Source organism: Aquila chrysaetos, chromosome 17 (genome assembly GCF_900496995.4).
Source record: "Aquila chrysaetos chrysaetos chromosome 17, bAquChr1.4, whole genome shotgun sequence".
In the NCBI taxonomy this organism is placed as follows: Eukaryota; Metazoa; Chordata; class Aves; order Accipitriformes; family Accipitridae; genus Aquila; species Aquila chrysaetos.
The window spans coordinates 27,053,138-27,062,377 of record NC_044020.1 but is presented as its reverse complement, the minus strand read 5'-3'; the positions used below and the strand labels follow the sequence as shown (position 1 = coordinate 27,062,377).

General features: G+C 40.5%; 1 long non-coding RNA gene across 1 annotated transcript; it reads right to left on the bottom strand.

Moving 5' to 3' along the window:
- Positions 1–5,434: 5,434 nt before the first annotated feature.
- On the bottom strand, positions 5,435–7,539 carry LOC115352603. The gene is made up of 2 exons (XR_003927198.1): positions 7,316–7,539; positions 5,435–6,797 (listed from the first exon to the last, which is right to left on the bottom strand). It is a non-coding gene; the product is annotated as an uncharacterized LOC115352603 (long non-coding RNA).
- Between the last annotated feature and the right edge of the window lie 1,701 nt (positions 7,540–9,240).

The window sequence follows — 9,240 nt, the reverse complement described above, 5'->3', positions numbered from 1 at the left end:
CTGGCAGGCTGGCAGGGACCCTGGTTCCCAGGCACGAAGGGACGGCTGAGGCAAGATGGTGCTGCTGTGGCTGTGTGGGGGGAAGATGGCGCCTCGGGGCTGCCACCGCCCTGGCGGCAGGCTGGGGAGCGGGTCCTGGTTCTCAGGCAGACCGGTACCGAAACGCTGAGGGGACTAATCTCATAAAGGGCTGTTTTCTCCATTAAGAAAAAAACCAGTCCCAGCTACTTACAGCTCTAGCTTGCTGAGGCGGCTGAACCCATCCTGACAGGAGAAGGGTTGAGTTTTCCTGAGCGCAGGCAGGAGAGCCAAGCAGCCCAACCCGGGCCCCGAGAGGCAGCTACCAGCCACGGCCGGCAGCCACCAGACAGGGCAGGCAACCTCTGGAGAGTCGAATCTCGCAGGGCCCAGCTCTGTGACCCTCCCGAGGGGCTGGCTGCCGCGGGGGGCAGCTCGGGGCTGCCGTGCCCACCGCTGCCTACGGCCTCCAGCTGGGAGCCGGCGGCTGCCATAGCTGAAAACGCACCAGTGAGCAGCTGACGCCCACCGGGGTGAATGATCTCTGCTGGCGCCTGGGCCGGGAACTTAAGCTCCCTTTTATTTTTCAGCTTGATCACCTGTGGAAATAGGGCACACACCATCGCGCCAGGTCCTCCAACAGTTCTTGAACCCACTGGGCGCCTCCAGCCAAGTGAAGTGTGGTGATCTCAAAAATAATTATGATTCCACTTAATTAGCAGCCACGGCAGCAGCTGGGCAGAGGAGGTAAGTGCTCTGCTACAGGGAAGGCGGGCAGAAACTGTTGCCTCTCCCTTGGCAGCCGAAGCAGCATGGATCTGGCTTTAAACCAGCGGCTGCACTGGTATAACTAACTCATTGGAAAGACGCTAATGTATAGGAGAGCAGGTTTGTTAGTTCTGCTGATTAGGAAGTAATTGACTGCAATTTATTTTCATCTGGCGAAAAAAGGCTCTCCCTGGTGTTTCACTGCAGCGGTAGCTGCTTTCATTTGCCGTTGCTCCCCACGCTACGGACCAGGGTTTGCTGGTCCGCGGTGGCGGGAGGGTTTGGATGGGTCATGAGATGTTTCCCACAGGGCCTGCCGGAATCCCTGGCTGAGGCCACGGCGGTGGCAGCCGTGGCGGCGGTGGCCTTGGTGGCCCAGGTGCGGTGCACGCTGCCCTGTGAGGCACGGCTGTGAAAGCCTGGCTCCTGCCGGCAGCAGGTATCCGTGGGCCTCACCCTGTTCCCCACCCTGAGTGAGCTGTGAGTGAGCCGGTGAGGGTGCTTTGCCTCAGGAGTACAGCTGGGAGGCTGCCCTTCCCTGCAATGGTTGCTCAAGGGCTTAGGTTACTCTTGACAAGATTTCCCAGGGGTGATCTTGTCTCAGTAGCTACAGGACTGCAGAGGAGGGAGGAAACCCTTTGGGTTAAATGTCTCAAGGGAGAAAGTGCATATTGGGAGAAGGAAGAGATAAGGGCAATCCCGCCTGGTAAAACTGGTATTGATTGGTAAAACTATGTTGAAGGGAAGGATAGAGAGTGATTGTGAATGGGATTTGTGGAGCAAACAGACCAGAATTAGGCAACGGGAAGAAAGGGAAGCTGAAACGTGATGTGCAGGGTAACTAAGATGGGAAGAAACCATATAGTGGGGCGATGGCAGAGGAAAAGAAGAAGAGGGGATAGCCAGACCTTGTTGTCCGCACGTAAAACAGAAGGAGGGACTCTGTGACTGTGAGGGAAGCAGATGCCTGTGATGGGCAGTGAGCCTGGGGAAGAAATCACAAGTCTGACAGGGAGCCACGATGCTCAAGGAAAAGAGGGTTGTTTGACAAAAAGAGCCAGAAAACGGACAAAGTAGGACTGCACCTCATGGTGCAAAGTGATGCCAGTTAAGGGTCTTGTCTGGTAGTTTTCCATCAGGCTCAGGCTTCAAAAGAAAGGACAAGAGCAGGGTAAGTGCTGTGGGATAGGGAAAGAGGAAACTAAATGTGACCTGGCAAAGAAACTACATTGAATGTACTGAGAATCAATCATTCTTTCTCAAAATCAGAGTACTGCTGGCTGGGTAAAGAAATCAAGATTGGAATAGGAAGAATGAGAAACATAGAAGGAGCTAGGGAGAAAGGATCAACTTGGAATAGAGGCAGGACCCTCTAACAGACCAGCAGGAACAGAACGGAGGTGGTGCTGCTGCGTGCATAAAATTGGGAATAAAATGCTTCCCTGCAAAACTGAAAAGGAGACCAGGGTTCCTGAATCTCACCATTCCTCTGCTGTTCCTGGTATCTGTGAAACCTACAGGGAAAGAGCTCTAGCCATCATAAGTATCTGTGTATTTAGAGCATGCTAACTCTTCTCCTGTTATCAGTTCCTTTCTTCACTTAGGTGACAAAGGTCCTTGAATTGCTTCTAAAGTCTCCAGTCCTAAAACCACATAATGCAATTTCATCTGTTTGTCTTTCACTAACCTTACACTCATAACAGTGTTAAAAGAACGCTATGGCTGCAAAGTCAAGTTAGTTAAGAGTAGAAATCTGTATTATGGATATTTCTGCACTATTAATTTAACATCTTACCTATAGGTGTTATGGTACTTGAATTACACAGTCACAGATTATTTCTTCTGCTTCTGTCTCTGCAGATGAATCAGGTCTGTATGCTAGATAACACCACTGCTTTGGATCAAACAAGGAATGAAAAGAAAATGACAGTCTCAAAGTTCAGGCAGTCCATCCCTACTCAGGACGTAGATTCAGTCTCTTCAGCTACCATAGAGTTCTTGTGCTAATCTGGACAAAACACCTCAACAAAAATTTTTTAGTCTGATCAGTAGTACTTTGTTCTTTGTTATCTGGGTACAAAGTTTGAGGATCCATATGTGATTTGGGCAAATACTTAACACTCCCACCTACTGCTGTAGTCAGTGGAAACCATGCTTTGAATATTTAAGGTACTATAAAATGCAAAGTAGTAGAACAAAATAGATTCTAGTAATCTAAAAATAGGCAACCAAATTATAAATTTATAATACTTTAATTTCTACATGCATTTTTTCTCCCATCAGTCAGAGATAATTTTCCTCTCCAACTCACAGGAATTTAAAAAATAAATTACAAGACATTATATAAAGAGAATATTTCATTGCAAATACGCAAGTAGCTTCATCTTCAGTGATGGTTTAGAGAATGTGCACTATGTTAAGCACAAAGGTTGCACATTTGACAATAATGAGAAAAATTTTTGAAGCAAACACCATCCATCCTATGTACTAAAAGATGGAGAGGTAGGACAGGGGAAAGAAGTATGCGTTCCTATAAAGTAGCATCATAATGCAAATCCATGGTGAAGCAAATCAGGGATGCACAGGCAATGCTTCCTTTTCTATTTCCTGGCTTCTTAGCATTTGAGCTTGAACCTTACTTTAATGTTCTTTTAACACAGTTTTGCAAGGGATTTATTTGAATTTGCTTATATTAACATACAAACCTTGCAGTGGGTTTCTCCAAGTTAGTCTGCAATTCTCTTCAGTCTCCAGTTAAATCATTTATTCTGCTCACTTTCAGTCCCTTAAATTACTCTTTTTAGATTAATCATTAGTACATTTACATAATGCTTTCATTACAAAGCGTTTAAGTCAGCTAGCGACTGCTGTGCCCACTGGTGCAACTCAGCTTCCTACTGTTTAATAATACAGCTAAAGAACAGAACTGGACTTGTAAACCCAAGGGATTCTTTCTAAACCTATTCACTATGTTCCTGTATAAAATCATGGAACGGTTTAAGCACATGGACAGGAGGCATCCAATTAAAACTGCTAGAGGAAGTTAAACAGAACTGAACTATTCAACTAGGGATTTGACTAAGTCACAAGTATTAATACTTAAGTCATTTAAGTTTCTGTGTCATCAGAAGAATAGCACAGTTTGTTGTTGTTGTCTTCCTTGAATTTTGTTTTAGTTAGTATGGGCAAAAGAAAGATCTTGCTGACTTACCTATGGGCACCAAATTCTATGTATACTAACTGTTGCTGTGAACCCCCTTGCTCAAATACCAATTTCTGTAGCTTGTGCTATGTAACAGGAACACAGCCCACAATAGGATGGCTGCAGACTGAATCTGACCTTTCTGTGATTGTTAACAGCCTTGCATTACTACAACATACTCTGATGCCTTTCCAGGAAATATTTCTGGGATGCCTGTCTTTGCAAATATTCTTTATAAATGTTAACCAGACAGATATCTGTGGTGCATATACCCTTATGCTGTCCAGTCTAGTGATAGTACAGATTTTCTTTTTTATTTCTACAGATCTTTTGTTGCAGAAAAATCAAAAGACTGGCTTTTTAGTTTGCCAAGAAGTTGAAGAGTGAAAAATAAAAGGCAATGGCTTTTTGTACGAAAACTCTTGAAAAGCTTTAATCACAGTGCTGGTTCACTTCAAGACACCAAATCAAACCTTAGCCTTTTAAGCAGGAGTAATAGAATGCCATTGCACAGGATTTCTTCTGGCTCTGGCATCTCATGGTGTGCAGTTCAAGTATTTGCTCTAGCTAGCAGGTGAGGAGATACCGAGTGAAAATGAACAATGAGCCTAAATGATATTGAAATCTTGGGAAATTCCTGTTACTCAAACCTTTTAACTGTCTTATCTTTCCACAAAAACCAGGACTAACAACTTGGTGAAACTACCTGGAGGTATCTGGATTCTCTCACAAGGAAATTTTTCAGCCTGGAACACACTGCACAGGTAAATTGGGTTTGATACGTTTTAATTATTTTTTTTCATCTCTACTGCAAAGAGTCACTGTAAGGGACATAGCAGAAGGCAGCCATTTATTAGGAAGCTGACTTTTAAAAAGTTACCCCCAAACTAACTAGCACTTGCTATAATCAAGATTGCATTAGTAGAATAAACCTAATTCTACTTTCATTATTTCTTATTAAGAATGAGGAATTCTGGAGAGAGCCATATTACAATATGAGTCTCTACTGGAGTTGATAACTTCCACAATAAATCCAGTAAAACCAGAGAATATGGAGCTTTTTATGCCTCATCTAGTTAAAAAGACCCAGAGCCAGTTAACAAAACAACAGACTGGAAATTTCTTACAGTATTTTACTAGTATACTACAATAAGAAATTTCTTACAGAAATTTCTTATTGTAGTATACTAGTAAAATATTTAAACTCAAAAGTAACCTTTGAATTTTTTTTTTTCTGCTGTAGGATACAGGACCTTCATATTATAACTCTTCAAGCATTTATGGGTTACATAGTATTCAAGCAGTTAAAGGTGAGGCCTGAAGACATCGCTAGGATAATGCTGCCTGAATGTCTTCCTTCTGTGATATAGTATCTATGAGTGTCTGCGTGAAGGCCCAGATTCTCAAATGAAAAAATAGAAGGTAAGTGTCCAAATATCCCTGGGCTGGGATCTGTAATCTTTATTGGAATGATAGCATACATTACAGCAAAACACTTTGTTACAACATGCATTAAATGAGATTTGTAGCTGAGATCTCACACCAAAAATCATATACGATACATAACACGGTTCTCATCTGTTGGTGATGTTAATCCAAGCAAGTGTAACGTAAATGTGGTATAACGCTTCATTTCTCTTTACGCATACTAGAGGGTATACGGCATGGCAGCTGGCTGGATACAAAGAACTTTGCTTCTTGAGTAAGATTTCATTTGGCTTACCTCCCTGGACTTAAGTGCTACATTTGCAGCTTCCTTTGTAGACTTGATCCTGACTTGATAGGAATTACAAATATAGATAACCTCAACTATACCCCAAATTAGGAGTTAGGCACAAATATTTAAACTACAGGAGAGATCATATTACCAACCACCTCAACCCAAAAGTTTGCTTACTAGAAAATACATGAGATCTGGGCAGTCAATAGTATTATTATGCAAACAATTCTGCAGTGATCCTTCGTACAGTGGATCAGACAGCCAGTCTGACTGGCCACCACTGCAGAGGGTCATGGGGTTCCTGTCCTCAGGGCTCCTTTTTGCTGCAGTTCAAGAAAAGTCGAAGATCTTAACCTATGCTTCTCCACTGCACTTCTGCACTGCATACTGGACCCATGTGCTGGTTGCCCTTATAGCTCTCTGCTTCCTGATCTGTTGATTGTGGTTTTAATCTTGTTAAATATATGCCTAGGTAGAAGAAGTAGCCATTGGACTACAAAAGCCCAGACAAACAGAAAAAAAAAACCCCAAACCCAAAAGTTATTACTTAGTACTGCACCTGATATGTTCTAACGGAGTAACACCTCTACTTTTGTCCCTATTTTATATATATTTTATTTCTGCAAATATTTTAGCTAACATCTTCAACATCTGATATTTGACAACCAAGACAGACGTTTATGCCAGTTCACCAACAAGTTCTTAAAATAATATTCCCACGGTTCATTTCTCTGATCTAGTTATGTTTTTTAACAGCAGCAACTTATTGAAGCAAAATTTGAGAATTTGCAACTTCCTGTCTGGCTTTGTCTCTGCCCATTCTTTACAGTAATATGCTTGATTAAAATCCATTCCTTCCAGTCTCTATAACATTTTATTTCCTTTTACCTTTTCTCTCTCTCTTTTTTTTTGTACTGTCTCCTCTTTGGTTTTGTTTTTGCTCCTTTTTTCCATTACAGTTCTGCCTCTCCTTTGAAATGGCTTTTCTCCCTTTCACACTGCTTCACCCGTTGCTGCTGTTCAGAACAGATAAGGACCTTGTGACAGAGCTCCTTTGGTTTTTTTTGTCAGAAAGGTGCAAAAGACAACCTATTTAATCAAAGGACATTCCAGTCAGTTACACTCCTTAGTTCTTCAAAGCAAACTCATATATTCAGACTTCGTTATGAACAGTTCAAACTAAATTCAAGGTCAGAAAGACTGCACCTAACAGACCCAATTTCCCCCATCATTTTTTAATATGTATTTTTTCCACATATGACTATACTGAAATGATTACACTCTCACTGATGCTAATGTTACTGGACTCTAGACAATGGATTTTAATTATAGGAATTAATTTATTATTAATTATTAATTAAATAATTATTAGTTTAATAATTGTTAAATATTGGATTAATTTATTATTGGGGACAAAAAAAGCCATGGTAAATGGACTGAACAGGTTGTATTTAATCATAAAAGGGAGCATGCTATAAAATTATATTCTGGCCTTTTGTCCTGTATTCAGTGTAGAGTCAAATCTGTTATTAAAGCCTTTTACTATTAAAGCTTACACTGCTATTCAAAAGAGACCTCAAAAAATTCCCCAAGAAGCTGTAGCTTACCATCTCTTCCCTGTCTCATTGAAAGCATAGGACAGCAGCAGCAAATTGTACACACTGAAGAATACTGACTGCGATTCAGACAGTGTGAGAGAGGTGGGTGCGAGGTAATGCAGAACTTGCATGTAGTTATGCTCTGTTAAGTAAAAGTTGACTGTAGGGAGACCTTGTTGGTGTCTGTCACTGAAGATGTGCTTGTCACTTGGCAGCATTAAAAATAAGCTCTAGCGTACACCTGCAGTTACATACAGAATTATTTTACACATCATGTCACTCTGCAGGGCTTAGACACACATAATGCTGGAAGTAAAAATTAAAAGGTTGTCTTTGAAAATTAATCTCTATCTTCAATCATAGGTAAACTCTAAGTGAACTGACACTGACTTTTGAAAACATACTTTGAATTTCTGATAGCATCTTTCTTCTTCAAAGCATTTTATAAACTATTCTGTTTACAAAGATGACAAACTAGTAAGATCCAGTCAGCTCCGAGGTAGAAAAAAGTACTCGCCTAACAGGAAGTAACTAGCAGTTCCATTGTGCATGTAGAAGGAATTTTATCTCAATCAACAGGGGCAAATTGGCTTCCTGCTATGAAAAAAATTACGACATGAGTTAGTTGGTGTCTTAAGGACACTTTTCAGCAAGCTCAATAAACTTTCATTAGGAGTTTTACTTGTTTTCTTTCTAACCAGCAGTTTCTGGCATAATGTAAACTAGGGTTTATTTTATCATAACGTATTAAACAGCAAGATGTCAAAAGTAAATCAACATTACATCTTGGTGCATAAAAACACAGCTGAATAATCAGACGCATTGGCTCTTCCAGCCAAAACCAACCAGCTGCATTTCTTGTCCTGATTACATCACTTTGAGTAGTATTTCCAAAGTCTGCAAGAAAGCCCAAAATAAACAACTGAATTAACATATTGTTTGGTACACTTGGATAAACATATGAATTTACTACAATATGAGAGATAAATCTTAGGTTGAATCAAGTGGGAAGCTTCTGTAGTTAGTTTGAGTATGCATTTTACCTCTCAGTGTTTCTTGACTGTAGCAGAACAGTACTTGCCTTTCTTTGTTGCTTCTTGAAACTCCTTCCTATTTCAAAGCTTACAGGTTTCAACACACTTCAGCATCCTCTTCTCACTGCGACTTTTGCTAGTGAACTTTATGCCAATTTTCTTGTAAAAGCGTTTGCTTGTCTGTCATATACATTTTCAGCAATAACAAGGAAATATAATGGAAAACAATACATTGTTACCTCTTGTTGTACATTTGGAAAAGTATACCAAACCTCCTTTTGATTGTATTTTATATGGTTACTTTTGTACTGTATTTGATTGGAAAGTATTGATATTCTTTGTCCTTAGTGACTTTCCTAACCCCTTGCAAGGGAATTCAGAGCTTATGTAATTTATTATTGTTGTGAGTACTGTTGGGTTTTTTTAAATAATAGTTATTGTAGTCTAAGGATATAAAAGGAACAAGGCTTACATGAAAAGGTAATAACATTTATCAGATGAATTGACTCAGACTGAAAAATGGAAAAGCTTTCAAGGGCCTTTCTTCACAAATATTTCCTCTCATTACTTTTTAAATTAAAGCGAAACAAAGAAGAATATTAGGTATTGTAAATCTACAGGATAGGTCTGACCTTGAGTCTCAAGCTCTGGAAAATATTTAGCAAGTCTTTGTGACTCCTATCTACACCTGACAAAATATTCTAAGATATGCAGCAACTTATTTAGTAATACATTCCAACGTTATTACAATGCAGTGTCAAATGGCATTGCAGGCTGGATTTCAGACATAGTTACAGGGGTTTAGGGAGCAGAGTATCACCTGGTTCTTCTAAAACATAAGGTCTTTGACCTTCAGGGTCACTGAACCCTAAATATCAGCATGTTAAAATACATTGCTGA